At 38.8% G+C, this 20,620-nt stretch overlaps 1 long non-coding RNA gene across 1 annotated transcript; it reads left to right on the top strand.

Annotated features, from left to right (window-relative positions):
- The first annotated feature begins 38 nt into the window (after positions 1-38).
- LOC148096264 (uncharacterized) lies at positions 39-9,084 on the top strand. The gene is made up of 4 exons (XR_015717232.1): positions 39-94; positions 1,504-1,573; positions 6,554-6,650; positions 8,905-9,084. It is a non-coding gene; the product is annotated as an uncharacterized LOC148096264 (long non-coding RNA).
- The last annotated feature ends 11,536 nt before the right edge of the window (positions 9,085-20,620 follow it).

Raw genomic sequence — 20,620 nt, 5'->3', positions numbered from 1 at the left:
AATCAACTTTGGATACCATGGAAACCATCAGTGCATCTCTCAGAGTTCAATGAAGAGGACCAGGAGCTCAAAAAACTTTCCTCACATATCAAGGGTAAGAAAAAAAACAAGCTTTCTTCACCTGTTTCATTTGTAACTGGTGGTCAATGGTAGTTCTAGTAAATCAAAGGACATTCACAGTGTTTTGTACTTGTCTTTGTGTTCTTTTCAATTGAATTCATGTTTGTTGGGTCTGCGCTTCCACAGGCCCCGCTGGTTTAGAAACGTATTTCCGTTAACGAAGGAAACAAGACGAACATCTTTTACTTGCTAGCAAGGGAGACTGGTCGGAACCAAGCTCTTGGAGCTAAACGCTCCTCACCTGTCTCCTAGCCAGCATCAAATAAACAGCCTTCCTTGCCGCCTTTTATTGAAAACAGTTACAGTACACACAAGCACCTCCCATTGTAAAACCCCTATGGTTACAAAAGATAAGGTAGTGTGTGTGTATGTGTGTGCACGTGTAAGCACGTGTATGCATGTGCGAGAATGTGTGTGTTTGAGTGTATGTATGTGAGTGTGTGTTTGGGGGTGCGTTTGTGTGAACCTCCTGCTTACCTAAAGGATAATAAAAGCTGGAAGTTTACTGAGCAAGAAAACAGAACCTTCAAATAATAAAACACTACAACAAACTGGCTGGAGAGGTGGTCAGAAACACAGGAATGTCTTTGATCCTACAGTTTGAACTAAGACTTACAAATTTAAGTAACACAATGACAACATTTAACTATTTGACTCCAACAATGTTTCAGTTCCAGTTTATCTTTAAAACATCGCACAAACATAAGATGAAATGTCTGTAAATTTGAGGTATCTGACTTTCTTATTGCTACTTGTCACGATCCTGTGTCTTCTGTCTCTTCCTCGCCCCTCATGTATTCATGTCTACGTCTCTTTGTTTCCTGTTTTATTTTGAAGAGGTTTTGTGTTTCTATGGTCAATGTGTTTAGTTTTACTCATGTTATGTTATGTTCATTCATATGAGCTTTTTCCCCATGTGTTTCCACCTCCCCTGATCACATCCTGTGTGTATTTAGTCTGCGTGTTTCCGTTCAGTCGTTGTCAGGTCATCTGCTAAGTTCATGTCATGTTTCCAGGTTTTTCTATGTATCCATGCCAGGTCTCCATGTTAAAGGTTTTTTCATGTTTTAATTTTAGTTCACCCAGTTTAGGTTATTGTTTAGTTTCACCCATATCCTTTGTTGGTATTTATTTTTCTAGCCTTAATAAATAGCTTGTTTTCTGTTAAGATTAAGTTTTGTTCTTGCGTGTCTGCACTTCACTCCACACAGTCTGCTTCGCTGTGACACTACTTAAAAGTATTTCATCTTACTCTCAAGCTAAATTTTTAAGGTAAATATGTGGTGATTCATTTGTGTTTGGATGAAAAGTCTTAACATCAGTGTTGTTTTTAAGGCAGTATTTGGATCATTTTCTCTAACTTATTATCTTTATGTTTGTCAGATGTGATTTACCGATGGAGGAATTTGTGGAGCAGGCTAACACCAGCAGCCAAATGCTGACAGTGGCAGAGGTAAGTCACTTTAACCTGTCACATGCTGAATAGAAACCTATAGGAGAATCCTGTAAAGATGCCCTAACCCCAAAGAGCCAATCAACAGGCCAGAACATATGAGCCAAACTCTGCTGCATAGAAGAGATTTATCACAGAGCAAAAGGGCCAGGGGAACGGTTAGTTTAGCGTATTTGGCATTACAGGTACAACCAGGATATATTTTTACTTAACTTTCACTAAAATTGCAGTTTCCCTGCTCACTCCAATTATAGAATGGGATGGGCAAAATGAAGCAATTAATATTAATTGGGGGCGATAGTGGCTCAAGAGTTGGGAGTTTGCCTTGTAATCGGAAGGTTGCCAGTTTGAGCCCCGGCTCCGACAGTCTCAGTCGTTGTGTCCTTGGGCAAGACACTTCACCCGTTGCCTACTGGTGGTGGTCAGAGGGCCCGGTGGCGCCAGTGTCCGGCAGCCTCGCCTCTGTCAGTGCACCCCAGGGTGGCTGTGGCTACAATGTAGCTTGCCCTCACCAGTGTGTGAATGGGTGGATGACTGGATATGTAAAGTGCTTTGGGGTCCTTAGGGACTAGTAAAGCGCTATACAGGCCATTTACCATTAAAAATTATTGTTGTGGTAATGAGCATGCTGACAAGGGGGGAACATACCGCTGATAGATAAACTTGATGCCTAGTGAGACACCTAATTGATATTAAGGAAGGCTTTCTTTTTTCTGAACATCATCAAAACATCTTCTGACTACACACTTTTTTTCCTCCCGCACCTAACGGGAGGAGTTCATGAAAGAAGCACACTACAACTCTTCTGACATTTCCCATTTCTTCATGACACCTCAGTCTCTGTAAGGAGGAAGTCTATCAAATCAAATATGGTTGTAGATTGTTGTTACTCTGTCCATCTCTTCTTTCTCTTTAGATACAGACCTGCAACCCCAAAAAGACCTCACAATCAGAACGGGGTAGATGTTATGGAAGGGCAGCTGGACCTTCCCGGGCAAGATGACAGCAAACTATTCCTCTGTGAGCTGTGTTCCCAGATCACAATCATGTGAGTATGACAGGTGTGTTGATGAGTGCTCCGCCCAGAGGTGGACTCAACGAAACGGTGGAAAAACGTAGCCACTCACCCGGACCATGAGAGTTTTGTATTATTATTATTATTATTATTATTATAATCATACTATACCTTTGGAAGGAATCATTTGCTCGTCCACCATCACCAGGATCGTACATGACGGGCATCCTCTTGGACATCTTGTCCCACACCTCTCTTATGGCAGCAAGTTTGTCTTCTCCAGTTCCAGCCTCCCCAGCAGCTCCAGCTTGTCTTGTTTGTCTTGTGACGCAATCACCAAAGCGTATTACGTTCGAGTACACGTAAAATATTTTGAGGGACACCGTGGCCCGGAAAATAGACCTGCTGCTCTCTGTGTCTCACAGACTGGTGGTAGCCTCTCTTTGAGACCTGTAAACGATGGCCAAGATCAGCAGGCCCAAGTGGGTGAGTAGGCTCGCCCATGCCTCTCGTCCTTTGCTTAGACAATGCTTGGTCTATTTACTCTGGAGGACACTGTAAAAACTGAGAGTCTGTTACAGGTTACTGAGTCAAATGTTCAGGATACGCTGAACTTTTCTGTTCATAAGAACTGCAGTTTTTGATGCCATTACTGTAGCTTTCTTGGACCTAACATCCAAGGAGAAAGTGATTAAACGTGTGCCAAGTCCAAAAAATTGCAAAGTAGGAACTTGTTATTGTTCCATTTAGTGATGTTATTCGTATAGGGTGGGAGCTGGGGGGTATCACAACCTCTGAAACCACTTCAGTCCTGTTGTTCAGTCCTAGAGGCCACGCAGAATACAAGAGTAACGCATTTTTATGGCATTTAAGCAACTCTTACATAACACATATTTGTGTATAATAAACTAACTTTTGTCCTGGCTAAAGTCAGCGCTAGAGACATAAGGTGCATTTGACATTTTCATCCACCTGGAATAAACTCTCAGACAGAACAGTGGAGAGCTGACTAAGTGTGGCTCTCAGTGAAGCAGAGCAGGTGAGAGGAGGTAGCATTGCAATAACGTTAGAGTGAATCTCAATATGTTCAGACCTGCAGCACAGGAAGAGCAGACGGGGGAGGAGCTTGTAGAACACAGCTCTGGGACAGTGTTGTGTAATAGGTAATACGAGACAATAATGAAGTCGTCAGCTGTTTTTTTTCCACCTCAAAAGGTGGAAACCAAAGGTTTGCTTTAGTGTTTTTATAAATCTCACATAAATCAGCAGTCTGTGTTTTTTTAAGCATTATTATTGTTTTTTGTGCATATATGTTCCCCATTGCTTATATTCAATATTCAGATATTCACTCTTTCATTATTTTCTTGAAGATTTTTATTGATTTTTACAACATAAATCCTTATAATGTCTGATCTAAAAGTATAAGGATTACATGTTGGATAGACTGTTTACCTGTATTATTTAACTGACCGTGTAACATATGCAAAATAGAGCACAACTCCTTGATTAGCCACTTGAGGCTGGCCCAAAAAGTGATTTGTTGCCTCTGGACCGTTAGGACCATAATACCTAATGTATAATTTGCGTTACATAGAGTTATTTGTGAGTTTTTGAGACTCGTACATCATCAGTGTGAATTTGTTCCCCCGATGAAACCTAAATAACTTGCACAATATAGTTTTAACCATTTAAAAAAACATTCCAGAAATCATAAATCAAAATAATAATTATTTCCATTATTTTAATTATTTTTTTCACAAATTTTTAATGGTTCAAAAAAGGAATTTTATGGTAATTTTATATTCAAGAATTTAATGGGTTAAAGTGACACACTATGATAAAAGATACACATAAATCTTGGTCTCTGTAGCTAATTTTGCCTTTCATAACATCCACGAGGGTAATTTTTTTAAAGTAAAGACATAAATTTGTGGGTTTAGCTGCTCTGACTAAAAGCTGTAGCTGGACACTGACTGCTAGGCTTAACCTTCATTACTATTTTAGTAAAATGGGTCTTTTAACTGTGTCAGTGAATTTTGGACCATTTTAAATTGAATTATCTGTATCATAACTTCCAAGTTCAAGTGGTTTGTGCTTGACTTTGGTAAGTGACATTACTCAGCACTAACCAGCATGCATGTGTGTAGTGCGACGCAAGTGTAAAATCTATGGTTGCGTCTCACTAACTCATCCCTCTCAAAAAACACTCTGGTTGCAGCGGGTTTCATTGTGGCCCTTCACAAATCAACGTTTCCCATAAAGGTAACTGCATTCCTCTTTTTGAGTCCAGTCTAAGTTACATGTTGTGCTATTTACAGTTAAAACGAGTACTTAGAAACAGAACAACTACTTCTCCCCAGGACATAACTGGTCTAGACTGCTGACTTCTCACCCTCTCAACTTTTTAAACACAACACACAAACACACCTCTGACCTAGTCCACTGTGGACACTTGCTGTTGTCTTTGGCATCAACTCTAGACTCACAACACCATGTGTCTGTATCATTAAAGTGCAGAAACACTTTTTGTACTTTGTACTCTGTAACCAGATGTGTCCTCTCCGGATAAACACAAAATACGGCTACAAACTACAAATTCTTTTGTAGCTACTATTAGTCGTTTTTCCCATCTATGCCTGTAAATTATTAGCATAGTAAATGTATTTAGTGGAAAGTTTGTCCCCAGTTGTTATGAAGAGCAAAAATAGCCACACTGACCAAAACGTATTTTGTTAATTTCTCCTTTAAAGTTGAACATTTTAACAGACTCAAGTGACCATTAGAGGAAATGCAGTTTTAATATTTATTTATTTTTAGAGTTGGCTGTTTAGATTTAAATATATATATATATATATATATTATTGGTTGTTTAAAACATACTTTTTGCATGTGGTTCTCAAAAGACTAAGATCAGAATTACACGAGTATCAGCCCACCTCTCACTCACCCATAACTCAATGCTGATGCATGTTTCACTTTCTGTTGCCTGGAAAATGACATAATTTACCTTTGTTAGATTTCAAGAATACATGAATCCTGTTCCCCCTCTCAACAACCTGCTCAATTATGCACCTCATTGCTCAACTCTGCCCTTATTATGACGGGCAAATCCCCCTTGAGCGTGAAAGATCTCACTGAACTAAGATAACTCTTAAAATCTGAGCCCAGCCACATTTAAGGCACCCAGTGAAATGTGTTTTAATTATCTGATCGCATATTTCAGGATCAGCATGGGCCTTTGGGGGTTGATGACACAGTTAAAGATGGTCAATCTGAATGAAATAAAAGTTGTTATTTGAGAGAAATCACTGCCTTTTACTGTTTTTGTAATGATTCCTAGTGATTTTCTTTTGAATAATTGAAAACCAGATTAAAGTAGAGCATTACTTTACATTGTCAGTCTTTTACTCTTATTCTTCCGTGCAGCTGAACATAAACATGCTCATGCAGCATGAATAAAGTGTAACCCTAACCTATTTCTCTCTGTTTCACATGCACAATGATTGTGATTTTGTATTAGCCCCGAGGACAGTTATTTTTGTCTGAGTGACTTCAGCATTATTATTCAATGTTTCCTTTTCACCTTTATCCCTGTTTGTTGAAATATTCCTGCTGCTCCAGCTTTTGGAACAGCCAGCCACACAACATGCAACACTCTGAGAATCTGACTAACTGACTAACACAGATGGTGAATCACTTTCTTTAGAACGAAGGTTTTTTTCCCTACATATGTTTTGATGCACACTTGTGACTCTGTTTGGGAAAGCCTGTGTTTTGCTATAATTAGACTGCAGGTCTAGAGATTATTTTTCAGTGCTGTGTAATTTTGGATATTTCTGTGTTGTGAAATCCTTCCAATCTTCTGGATTTCTCCACGCTCTGTGACCAAAGGTGAAATCCCTCTGTATCTAATCAATTCTTTTTCACTGCCTCAAACTGACCACTAATCTTTCTTTCTTCACCAGTGTTTCTACAAGTGTGTCAGTGAGATTTGGACTGATGAGACAGTAAGCAAAGAGGAAAGCCTTAGTGGTTTGCAGAGGAAGTGGCTTCATGATTAAGGTGGGTGAGAGGAAAAGAGGAAGAGATCTATCTTAGGAAAAAGTCTATGACTGTGATTATGATCTAAATTCCAAGTAATGAGTTTGTCAGTGATTAAGCTGTATAGGACTTAAGTGGGTAGAGTGGTGGTTTCATGAATCACATGATGCACTGAGTGTTTATTCACTTACCTTCTTTACTCGCCATTTGTTTACACACCACTCTACATTTAATCGTTAGTTGTTATTAATCTCTGGCTCCCTTCCACAGCTTGTCTTTGTCCTGTCTTCAATTTGTCCCGGTGTGAGACAAACGACTACTGGTCCAAGTGTGCCAAAACAATGATTTTATTAAACACGTGTGGAAAGATGCACAGCTTTATATTGTCAACACCGATCTTCCGTCAAAACATACTTTCAGCATGGTTTTATTATGTCAGGGTTAACGCCCCTTCTCGCGTCAGACAAAACATCACATATATAGGTTATAATTAACGACAGTTTCCGTGTTCAACAGCATTTTTCCCTATATGGTTGTCTGGCCCCTCCAGATGTTTCCTGTAGACCCCGGATCACTAGTTGCTAAGCAGAGACAAAGCAAGATGTCTTTCACCTTTACCCTAGAAATTATACTTAATGTCTATGAAATCATACAGATCAAGACTGGACAAAGTGTATGAGCACCCCTTAGGATGAGTTATGGTTCATAAAAACTGTACATACAGTGACCTCATTACAAACCACTATTATAATACAAGAGAAAATAAAGGAACTTCTAAAAGGTCCTCTTCAGAGTTAGTTGCGAATGTGAGTACTGAGCAGGAAAACTAAAAAGGATGCTGGAGTTTGGAAGACCGAGCCAAAGGACAAACATCCTAATGTCAAATAGTCTGAACTACTGTCTGTTTGGAAGTGTTCTTTTTCCTCCCAAACAGACGTGTGAATGAGATGAAAAGCAAGATTTCTAAATGGTTTGGGAAAGCCAGTCATAGATTCCATTACATGTTATAGCAAGACCATCAAAGCTACAGCAGTGAGCCAACAACCAGACCTGTTAGTTTCTGTTCAGCCAATTCCCCCCCCTCCCCCAAAAAGTGGGAGGTGTGTCAAAATTAGTACATCTAAAAAGCCGGTTGTGTCTCTCTTACAAACCTGTTGCCTGAGCTCCCCCATATTTACATTTGTTTCTTTCTCCACTACATGATAGTGCAGATAATTTCCCCTTATCTCTTACATGTTAAATGACATATAATCCTTAAAAACGTTTGTCTGGATCTGCACAGCAGATTAGATGCAACCACCCATTGGGTATCTGGAATGAATATATTACAATTTTGAACAAAACTGTAATATATTCAATTAGTGGTGGTCTGTGTTACGATAATCAGTGGACAAATGGAGCATACTATCTTCTCTATATCAAGAACTGAAATCACAGATGATTACTAGCGGGCAAAACGGATGAAATCGTCTGATTTAGTGTAATTTCATCTTAAAAAACGACACATTCTAATCTTCTGTCAGTACAGCTTTGTACATTAAAGAAAGCTCAGGGCTCCATCTTAAAATTATTATGACCTTGTCCACATTATTTATCTTTTCATGTATGTGAATTAAACAGGAAGCTGAAAAAATTTAAACTAACACTAGGGGTCCAGTTGGCCCCAGTTCCCTATACATTCCCAGTTCAATTCAAATTTTTTTATATAGCACCAAATCACAACAACAGTTGCCTCGAGGTACTTTACGGTGTAAGGTAAAGACCCAACAATAACACAGAGAAAACAGAGAAAGCCTCAGAAATGAGATGTGAGCCAGGTGGGAAGGAAACCCCTTTTAACAGGAAGACACCTCTGACAGAACCAGACTCAGGGAGTGGGAGCCATCTGCTGCGACTCATGAGGTGAGGGGAGGAAGACAGGACAAAGACATCGTATAGATGAGAGCAAGATATAAATAACAACCATGATAAAATGTCCAGTTTTAATAGAGAAATAAGCAAAATGTTATTTCTCATATTACTAGTTCTTGGTCTCATGTCTTGGTTCCCTCTTGTGTTGTGGTAACCTTGGTTTGGTCTCTTTGTGTCCTTCAGTCTGTCATGTTTGTTGTTTGTTTACCTTTTGTGTATATCAGGTTTGTGTGTCTCTACCTCAGTGTTCATGCTTCCTGTTTTAATTTTGTGGTCTCTCACCTCATGTGTGTTATGTTATGTTCAGTTCTGCTTCGCTTGCCTCATTACTTAGATTCAGTTCTGCTATGTGTTTTTTCCCCAGGTGTTTCCACTTCTCCTAATCGCCGTCTATACAGTTTCTGTCTCCCCTTGCTGATTGTCAAAATGTCTCCCAGCTTCAGTAGTCCTGCCTCCTAGTGTTGGTTCCCAGTTTAGGTTTCTGTTAGTGAGAATTTTCAGTTATGTCTTACCTTTATTTTTTACTGTAACTGCCTAAATAAACAGCTCGCTTTTTGTTTACTTCAGTTTGTCTCCACGTGTCTGCATTTGGGTCCTATGTTCTGCATTTTCTTATCATAGCTTATTTCAGATTTCACTAAAACTGAATAGCAGATTCATTTTATGTAAAACATCAGTTTAAATTGAGGTCTAAAGCTGTGCATTTTTAGGTGTGTGGCCAGTTTAAGTGACAGATGGGTGATTTTATGTATTCATGGTCCCTACTGCTTATGCTAAATGTCCAGTTCTACATGATTTTGTCATTGAAAATCTTAATGATCATTATAACCAAAGTCCTTTTAAAGATGTGCAGTGGTCCAATGGTACAATCTTATTTCCTCCACCCCCTCTTTCACACACACAAGACTTACAGAAGCAGTGTTCACAATTAAACACCGAAGCTTGGACAACATTTTAATTGCACTGCAAGAGGTAATGTCACTAAACAGCATGTAGATCTACTCAGAAAGAGCAAATTTCAGAAAGAGTACAATTTCAAAAGGTCTCAGTAAGAAATATTTGTTTTTCAACAGGTTTAGAAGTTGCTTTGTGGCAGCCTTTTAATATTGATGTTAGGTTTGCCTTTAAATTCAAATAAAAATAGACTTTATCTCATGCCAGCGTGTGAGAAGTAGCACAAGTGTGTGTGGATAATTTCAAATCCTAAAAGGTCCCCTGGTATACCAGATTCCATGTGAATTGTTTTTATGATTTTGATCAGCTATAACAGAAAATGGTCATTAAAATGTAATACACATACTATTTCAGTTGTGTGGCCTCTTATTCACACAGAAGGTGTAAATGGTGATATTTTTTTCAGCGGCCTAACTCACTGCCTGCTCACTCTTTCAGCAGCCTTAATAAGAACATTTCACTGTGGAAGTGTGTTTTTCAAATATCTGGGGTGCATGGTAAGTAAACAACATATTCATTTCTGTTTTTATCCTCCCTTTATCTGAATTCCTCTCATTCAGGACAATACAGATAAGGATATGCAACACAGATGTTGGAACATGTCTGACTTATGTCTGAGCCAAAACTTTACAGGTAAGCCCTGTGTAGTTGCTGTTGCCATGGGGTAACGGCATACTTATACTTCAAGTTCCTTTTTTCGATTCAGGGCTGTTAGTTAGATACCTGAAAAAACTCTGTGGTTAACCCAAGCTTTACACATTTTACACATTTTTTTTTTCCTTAACAAGAGGTAATGCCGTGGGTATCAGATTACAGAAGTTTCGGGTGCTTGAAACATCAACACATGAGCTTGCTTTGGTTGGTGGAGGTCAAATGATCTGAAAAATACAAATACGCAGAGAGTGAAAAAAGATGAGTGAGGTTAAGAAGAAACACTCAGAACATCCTGGGAATCCACTCAACAGACTATTATTGCAGCATAACTAAGGGATGGTTCACGGTCACGTTACCAGAATTCTGGTGTCTGGTGTCTTTACCTTACAATTTACAGCATCTAGACATTGTTGTTGTTGTAAATTAGCACAAGATAAGTAAAACTGAATTGAATCGAATCTGCAAACTGGCTTTTTTTTTCTCATGACTTTTGCTTCAACAAGCCATTTAGCCATTTAGGGGCCTTAATTTGTCAGCTGCCTGAGGAAAAGCAGGCCCCTTAATTAGATACGGAAGAGGAGGAGAGCAACCTTTTAAATGAAGCTGTGCTTTCTGCAGCGTTTGTGTTTGCGGTTTCAAATAGCACATACATTCACATTGTGACAGGATGCGATTTCCGCAAGGAAAGCCTTGCAGACACTTTGAGCAGTTTTCAAAGCTATTAGCTGAAGAACGTCTCCAAATTATAGTGAGGATGAAGGAGATGAGTGCCAGTTTTCAAATAGAAGTCTAAGTCAGACTGGAAAAGTACAACAACAAAAGATTCTCAACTTCTTTTGGCAGTTACCTGACTTTCTCATTGGATATATTAGTATAACTGGGTTATGACTTACAATACTGTGAGAGCATCGCGTATTGTAGACTTCCTTCTTAAATTACACAATCATAAGCTGTCAATGTGTTCCCAGACTTTTACAATATAAGGAAGCTTTTGTCACCAGTGTCACCAGTTATAGATGGACTTTGACACTAAAGTCTACAAACTCTACCACTCTACACGGTGGTAGAGTTTGTATGTTTCCCTGACCCTGGATCGATTTCTCCAGTTTCTGCCCCACAGTGCAAAGAATGAATGGTTATATAGTTATTTGGTGATCCTAAAATGGATTGTAAATGTGAATGTGTGCATGGGTGTTCCACTTGTAAGAGTTAGTCCTCTGACTGATTTACAACCTAGGGTTTACTCTGTTTTTTATCCGCTGCCAGACCCCAATGACAAGTCAGAGAAGCAGAAAATTGAATCAGACACTTGGTAACATGAAATTAGGCGCATAGATAGATAGATAGATACACACACATGCACTGTAGCTCAGGAGGTAGAGCAGGTCGCCTACTGATTGGAAGGTTGGTGGTTCGATCCTTGGCTCCTCCTCCAGTCTGTATGTCAAGTATCTTTGAGCAAGATAACAATCCCAAGTTGCTCTCTGATGCATCCATCGGAGTATGAATGTAGTCAGAAAGTACTTCATCCACATAAAACTTTTATGTGGATGAATGTGAAAACTATAAAACTTTCAATAAAAATAAAGTATATTAAAAAAAAGAAAGCACTAAGTACAGAGAAAGTGCTTGTGAGAATGTGTGTGATTGGGTGAATGTGGCATGTTGTATAGAGCGCTTTCAGTACTCCGGCAGAGTAAAAAAGCGCTATATAAGAATCAGTCCATTTACCATTTACACACACACACACACACACACACACACATATAGTGCTGTCAATAGATTAAAAAAACAACTAATTAATCTCACAATTTTTTGTAATTAATCACGATTAATCACAATTTCTTGATCAATACCCATATGGAAAAGAAATAGTAAAAACATATATGATTTACTCATGAAAGTGGCCACTTTCATGAGTAAATCATATATAAATCATATAAGGCTTACATGAAAGTGGCCACTTTCTCATTACTTTCATATATTGTTTTAGTAAGTGTCCAAAACATACAAGTCTCATTTATATAATTTTTCAAGGGATCTTATATCTGTTTTCACTCTTGTATGCTTTTCATGCAAGTGTCATACAAGACAGATACAAACTTTATAAGATTTATATATATCTTTTCCATATGGGTAGCCTGGCTGCAATTACACTTTTTCAACTTTATATTTAAGCTTGTAACAGACATTTATGCAATACACTGAAGTAAATGAACACTGTTCCAAAAAATAGTAATGTCAAAGTATCTTACTGTATATTTTACAGTTTTGTACTGTCTTCCTAGAATATCATTAAATTTACATAAGTAGACTGTGATTTTACATGTCAAAGGTGAGATAGCATAACATTACTGTAAATATAGTAAAACACAATTTACTTGTTTTTTAAATATATTTTTATGTACATATGCATATTTAGATTGTAAAAATACATTCAGAAATGTATCATAATTTCACAAATATTTGTCTGTTATGTGAGAGAATGATCTGTTAAATTCAAATGTAATACTATGGAAAAATATATAAAATGATCGAAAATTAATGAGAATAATCAATAATTAAAGGAGTATTTGAATTATAATTTTGCTGAAAATTTTATGTCATCTAGGTCTGATTCAATAATTCAGAGGTAACAAGTGAAAATATAATTAATAGGAATAAAAACTAAAAAAAAACATAAAACATTGCACGGCCACGCTGTGCTAATTATATATTTTAAAAAATATAGTAGTGGTAGGAATTGCAATTAATATAAATCTCACAAGTATTCACAACATTCCTGAACAGAAATAGGCCTCTGCACCTGGGGTGAGGGTGTGGCCATGAAAACAATGTGACATGCCATTGGATGTTGGCACACATAATAACATGACGCTAAGCATCGGCCAATGAATGTGAACTAACAACAACCAGGTCGCGGGTATGGCTGCGACCGTAGGAAAAAATCCTATGTGAAGGTATTTTACTGCATTTTACAGTTTTGTTCTGTTCTTCTAGAATATCATTAAAGTTACGTAAATAGACTTTGATTTCACATTTCAAATGTAAATTAACGTTAAATCACTGTAAATGTAATAAAACATAATTTTCTTGTTTTTTAAATGTATTTGTCTGTACATATGCATATTTAGATTGTTAAAATACATTCACAAATGTATCATAATTTCACAAATATCTGTTCATTATTTGAAAGATTGAACTGTTGAATTCAAATGTAATGCTATGGAAAAGTATATAACATGATTCCTATAAGCTTGTGTTACATCACATAAGTATTATTATCATTGCTGTTTAGGGCGATCGTGGCTTAAGAGTTGGCAGTTCACCTTGTGATCAGAAGGTTGCCGGTCCAAGCCCCGGCTCGGACACTCTCGGTATTTTGTCCGTGGTCAAGACACTTCACCTACCGCCTACTGGTGATGGCCAGAGGGGCCGATGGTGCGATATGGCAGCCTCGCCTCTGTCAGTCTGTCCCAGGGCATGCAATCCATTATTATTTAAACCAACTGTTAACTGTATATTTCTGTACATTTACGTATTATGATTCATATTGCCACATTCATTGACCTTGTTTATAGGTAATTTCATTGTTTGATCACGTTAAAATGTTCCTAATTTACTGTCTAAAAGCACTTGGAAAAGGCAGAATCCCATGTAAAATTAGCACAACAAACTCTATTTTCATTACTGGAAATAACTGTATTTTCATGAGAAAGTTATTTTCTGTTATTTTACGGTAGTATTTTGGCGCCCCAGCTGCCGGAATATTACCGTTTTTTTAAGATGTTTTTTTTTTCCTATTTATAGATGATTTCATTGTTTAATCACATTAACATGTTCCTAATTTAATGTGTAACATCACTTGAAAAGGCAAGATCCCATATAAAATGAGCGCAACAAACTGTATTGTCATTACTGGAAATAACCGTATTTTTATGAGGAAGTTATTTTCTGTTATGTTACGGTAGTATTTTGGCACCCCAGCTGCCAGAATATTACCGTTTTTTTAAGATGTTTTTTTTAACAGTGAAGAATAAACACAAAGAATGTGTGCTTAAATCCAAAGAGAATTTGAATAGGTTTCTTTTAGCACAGGTTCTCTCCTGTGAAATACAGCTTTTTAAAAAAACATACTAATAGATAAGTACACACTATGTTAGTATCAGAAATTCAACTTGATTTCCTTTTTTTTTTTTTTTTTTTTTTTCCCCGTCTGTCCTGTTTGGCTATTTTGCCATCAGAATTGTTGTCTAAAGGCAAAGAAAGATGCCCAACGGATTTACTTTACCAAATGGACCATCCCAGCCTTGCCGTAATGGTCTATTTGACTCACCTTTGCTTTTATATGTAGTGTTGATGTATGTGTGTTCTAAGGTGCATTTAAAACCCAGGGGGGATGGAGCTACCTGCCAGAGAGCAGCAGGTAAGCGCATAGCCCCGCACACTCTGCAACCCACCAGGGAAAGGGGGCCCAGGCCTATCCGGACCGGGGCCCAGTTCAGCAGCGTCGCCCAGCCCCACAGAGCCCGGGGCAGCCCACCTGACCCCATCACAGAGAAAACTGCACCCACCCCGTCATCCACTCATCTTCCAGACTATACAAGACAATAGACGCCCAGGCTGAGATCTTCCTCCACTTCTCCTATATCTCCCCCTCCTGCAGAGTGAGTTCCTGGAGAGAGGAGACCTCCTGCAAGATGTAACAGCCTCCCCCACCAGTTGAAGAGCCCCCCAGGTGGCTTGATGCACCAGCGGCACCCTGCGCCAGGGCTGAGCCCCCATACACCCACCTGCCCACAACCCCGGCGACACACCAACCAGGACCCAAGCCCCCAAGGTCCAGCCAGGGCCTCAGCCCGGAGACGAAGCACCCCCAGCCAACACAGCCCTTAACAGGCCATGACCGCAACCCCGGGTTGAGCCCTCCAAGGAAGACGCTTCTGGGGAATCCCCCGACGCCCCAAGCCTGTCCCTACCCCCACACCAATCACAACAGCGAAGGTGGGACCAAACTATGACCGCCCACCCCCACTAGGTGATGGAAATTCAACTTGATTTCCAATTTGATTTAATCACTGACTTGATTTATATTGTGGTTCTTATAACTGGGACTTGAGTTTACTTGTTTTTTACAGGAGTAACTTGAGATTTAAAGGTTTAAGACTTGAGAATTACTTGGGATTACTTAGAGTCACAGCAACGGTCACTTCAAGGCGCTTTATATTGTAAGGTAAAGACACTATAATATTAGGGAGAAAACCCCAACAATCAGTAGATCTACAAAGAGCAAACATATGGCGACAGTGGGAAGAAAAACCTTTTAAGAGGAAGAAACCACTGGCAGAACCAGACTGAGAGAGGAGCAGCCATCTGCCATGACTGGTTGAGAGGGAGGAGAGGGAGGGAAAATGGTGCAAAGTGGTGTATAAACTCAAACTCAGAGAGTGAAACAAGGTGAGTGAAGGAATATTGCAATGTAACTACAAGAGGATTCAGGGTCACCTGATCAAGCGTTAACTAAAAGTAGAGGGTGTGTGTTTCCTGATCCCAAACTGAGAGCTGTTTCAACAGAGGAGAGGCCTGAAAGGTGAAGGCTCTGCCTCCCATTCTACCTTTAAATACCCCAAGAACACCCGTCTACCCCAAGTCAGCCTGCAGACTGAGAGCGAAGTGCTCTGTCAGGTTGGATATGGTACTGTGAGGTCTTTAAGATGGGGCCTTGAAAATTGACACAGCAACAATATTGTAACAATCTTAAGTGTTATCGTTAACTGCAGCAGCAGCTGAAAAGGTCACAGATCAAAGTCTATATCTCACTCTCACTTGCCTGGAACATGTTGACCTGGTGACCTGCTCAAAATTTCCTTTTCTAGCCTCTGAATCACTGACATCTCCACGTGATCATCTGATAACTGCAGAGAGAAGGTAAGGTAATTGTAAATGATAAATAAAAGAACCAGAAACAGTAAAACCTTAAAATCAGATTTCTTTTTTGTATTTGGTTGTACGTAGACTGTCCCCTGGTACTGCACTGTGAAATGTAAGAGAAACATTGCAAATGTGTACAACCCAAGTCCAAAAAAGTTGGGACACTATGCAAAATTCCAAATCAAAACTGAATGCAGGGATTTGAAAATCTGATAAACCCACGAATAAGGCCTAGGAGATGAAGGGAAAGAACCGTTGTATAACCAGGAAAAAAAATAAGCCAAATTGAGTAAAGTGTGAAAAAATAATGAAGCTTTATTAAAAAGGACTCAACTCATAGACGCCTAAGCTGCTGTTTCAGCCAAACAATGGGTCAGCCACAAATTTAAAATGTCCTGAAAAGTAAAGGAGATGGTTCCACAAGTGAAAGAAATATGCTTCTGTTGCCAGCAGAGCTACTCACTAGGAGCTTAAAAACAAGACTAATCTCAGTTAACACTCCAGGAGAATGTCTGGGAGAAGAATGCTCTCCTGTTCCTGTCTGATAAAGGATTCTAGCTGCTCAACAGTGCTGGGTCTTCTCTGTTGTTGTTTTCAAAGCCATGCTGTAGTTGCAGTATGCAGTTTAGCATTGTCCTGCAGACATATGCATTTTAAAAAGAAGTCATCTGGATGGCAGCAAAATGCATTGACAGTCCCTTTCCAGATGTGCAAGCTGGCATTAACACACCCCTACACCATGATGCAGGATCTTGAACTTAGCTCTGATAACAAGCTGGATGGTCCTCACTCTGGAGGACACGGTGTCCATGTTTTCCATAAGAATTGACATTTGTCTGACAACAGAGCAGTTTTCCACTTCAGTTCACTTTGGGCAAGAGATAACCTTTAATCTGCATTTGAACTGTGTTCACAGACAGTGATGTCTCAAAGTGTTCCAGGACCCATGCAATGATTTCCACGATAGAATCATGTCTGCTTTAAATGCTGTGCAATAATCAAAGGCATCCAGTGCTGATATTTCTTGCACATAGAGATTTCCCCAGAAATTATGATTTTATGTGCTGACGTTTTCAAATTTCTATGTTGAGCAAAATTCTTCTGAAATCGTTTCATTATTTATAGTTGCAGTTTTTTTGTTTTTTTTGGGGGGTGGATCTCTGCCTGTTTTAACTTCTCAGAGACTCTCTAAAATGCTCTTTTTATATCCAGTCATGTTACTGGCATGTTGCCAATTAGATGTCGCCAAAGTGCTTGCTCATAGGAGGTCATATGATTGTTGGGTTTTTCTCTGTATCTATGAAGCGCCTTGAGGCGACTTTTGTTGTGATTTGGCGCTATATAAATAAAATTGAATTGAATTGAATAGATGCAAAATGCTCCTCCAGCTGTTTCTTTTTAGTACCATTTAATTTTTCCAGCCTTTTGCTATTGCCAGATTTTTATATATATATATATATATTAGTCAATAAGTGAGAACAAATGGGAAGTGAAAGGGATTGCTATGCTATTCTTCATACATACTCTTTCCTGGCAGAAATAAAGCTACAAGCTCAGGCATGACTTTTTTTCATTAAGTTAACAACTTGTTTTTCCTCAGAACTAATGAGGTGTGAAATTTGCATATTAAAACAATATTTTTGATTATTCATCAGCAACTTGAAATTAAGTGGGTGATTACACATGATGGGAATGCTGGTTGACTAATACCAATATTACTCATGAGGAAGTGGTTCTCTAGAAACAGGTTCGAGTTTTACTCGAAATGCTACACAAAGTTACAAGGGGGGCGGCGGGATGTAAACCACAAGTTTACTGAAACCTAAAAGCAAATGTTCCTAAACATCATTCAACCACAAAAGACACACTGTAAAAATGCAGAGTGGTGTATAACACAGTTCAGAATAATCCTTATTTATATTATATAGGCCTTGATGCAGCACCTCACCCACTTTTAGCTCTTCTCCCTCCAAGGCCACCCCTGCTTTAATCCAGTTTCCTTTTGATTCACTTTTTCTTGTAAAGCGAATAAAGGTGGGTGGGGGGTTGGGGCTTCTGTGACTTATATCTCATGTTAAGCCTATGATCTCTGTTGACATTATGCAGATTCAAGAGTAGGAACAGTCTGAAAGTGTGACGTAACGTTTCTCTTACAGGAATTACTTGTGGACACACTGACCGCATTACAGTGTTTGCAATTTTGGTCGTATTTAATATAAGCATAAACATGGGCTAGTAAAATAAAATCAAAGCTAATAAACACCACTTAGAGCTAATAAGTTCCAAATAAACGGAGACAGGGCTGAAAATGCAAGATCAACTGCCAAGAATCTGCCCTGCATTTTGCTACGAGCTACCAACCAGGAAATGCAAAATGATCTTACTTCACCTGTGACAAAATAAGAACCAGGAATCTTGACAGTCTATTTTTGTCTTCGTGTTCCCACCAAAACTGAAATGAAAACACACGGCTATAGCCTGTTTGAAAATAAGTGGTTTTCCCCAAAACTTTAAATGGAAATTCTGGGCCTCACAGTCTTTGAACCACAGGCCACACTGTTGTCGTTTCTGCCTGTACTTTCAACCAAACACAACTTTTCCCACACATTCAGATGTGAAAGAGGTTAGACCTCAAAATGCTGAGTTGTTGTCATTTCCTGGTAATTACTCAGCTTGAGCTTCCTTTTAGCTTTTATCTGCTGCTGCTGCTTTTGTCTTCCTATTCCACTCCGAACCTCATATCGAGGTTTCTGATTTGTGAGTCAAGCTGGCTGCCTCCTGTGCTTTAATTTTCCTCCAGCATGTGAGAAATCAGATCAGTCTTCTAGTCCTACTAGCTATGGATCAGTATCATTTGTAATTCTACCCACCATCCTTCGGGTAAGCCCACAGCACTACGATGCCACTATCTGGAATTAGCAATCTATAAAACACAAAGTAAACACACATGGGAGCTCCTTCCTTCCTTCCTCTGACCTAATTGAAACACAACAAGAAGAGATTATCAAATTAACCAGACAGGGCTAATTAATCAGTTTTCAATTTTGCAGAATAAACTTAGTTAAGGCTAATGTGTTCCTGATGTCTGGTCTGCTGACTGGATGTTAGCCGTTTGTTGTTGGGACATTAACTAACAGAACACATGGTGGAGTACAGGTAATTATAAAGGGAAATGGCATTCCTATTAAGTGGTATCAAATGATGTGAGCTTTCAGTGATGACAGTGTGGGTCTGACTCATGAATTCATTTATTATTGGTTGACGTTTGTAGATCGAGGACTTGGTTGTGATGTGCCTGACTGCTAATTAGTGTGTTTCTAGTAATTAAACCATGTATTATGTACTATCATTAAATCAAGTTGGTATACACACTGACTGCTGATGTTTTAATGGAACATTATTATATATTGTGGTTCCAAATGTCCTAAAAATGAAAGTACTGTGTTAATGGCGTGGTTCCACTGTGTTGTCTACATTGGCCACCATGGAAAAATGTATTCCCCCGGCAAACATGCTAGTGGTAGTGTGATGGCCTTCGGCTGCTTTACTGCTTTTGGATAGCTGTTTTTACTTAATAAATTAAAGCAACATTGAAAAATTGCAATTTGTTATTTATTTGGGTTAGCTCTGGCTAATATGAAAATTTGTTTAGCAATCTGAAACATTTAAGTTTGATAAATATGCCCCCCCCCCCCCAAAAAAAAAACAAACCAAAAAAACAGAAGAAGAAGAAGAAAAAAAGAGAAACCTGGATGGGGCAGATGTTTTTTCTCAGCACTGTACCAGTGTTTCCTGTTCTGACTTGTTCAAATATTATTCACATTTTCTCGGCAGTAGCACCTCTCATTTAGGACAAAGCTGCAGCAGATCAAGTGCTCTTCTGCCAGTTTGCACAATTACCCAGCTAAGAATAAATTAGCAACACAGTATGTTGGTTAGCACTGTTACATGATGGCAAAAAGGTTCTTATTTAAATAGTTGGGGCCTTGTTGTGTAAAGTTATTCACCCATGCTTGCATAGGTTTTGGCCCAAAGCAGGAGTGATCTTTTTCCATTTGCATTCCATAATTCATTTGAGTGCACGCTGGAATATTACCTTCAAAAGCAAACAATATTAGTTAAATGGCCTTTGGAGTGTCTAAGAATAAATTTAAATGAATAATCACACATTTCAATAAAATACGCCGGTTTTTGTCTCAAATCTGAGGCAAAGGCTCAATATAGGACTTGCAGAATTTTCCAAAATATGTTAAAGATTTTTGCACTTGTTCTCAGGCTGTATTTAGTCTGCCTCAGTGGTTTCAACTTGGTGAAACACATGTTTGAACAGGCCTCAGGGGTAGAGTAGCCCAATAAAATCACTGTGGCCCCTCAATTGAATTCTATTGATAAACTGTAACTATGAGTTAGATTAAACCATATAATTTGGTAATGAAAACTTGCAAACTCGATTTAGTAATTTACTTCACAGTTGTTTAGTACTTCTGCAGTGATCATGGGCCTGTGCAAGTCAGACTTTTTCCCTCTCAAACAAGGGCATT

Source organism: Neolamprologus brichardi, chromosome 23, assembly GCF_056152115.1.
Source record: "Neolamprologus brichardi isolate AB-2024 chromosome 23, ASM5615211v1, whole genome shotgun sequence".
Lineage (NCBI taxonomy): Eukaryota > Metazoa > Chordata > Actinopteri > Cichliformes > Cichlidae > Neolamprologus > Neolamprologus brichardi.
The sequence above is the reverse complement of the archived record's forward strand: the minus strand, read 5'-3'. Positions and strand labels throughout refer to the sequence as shown.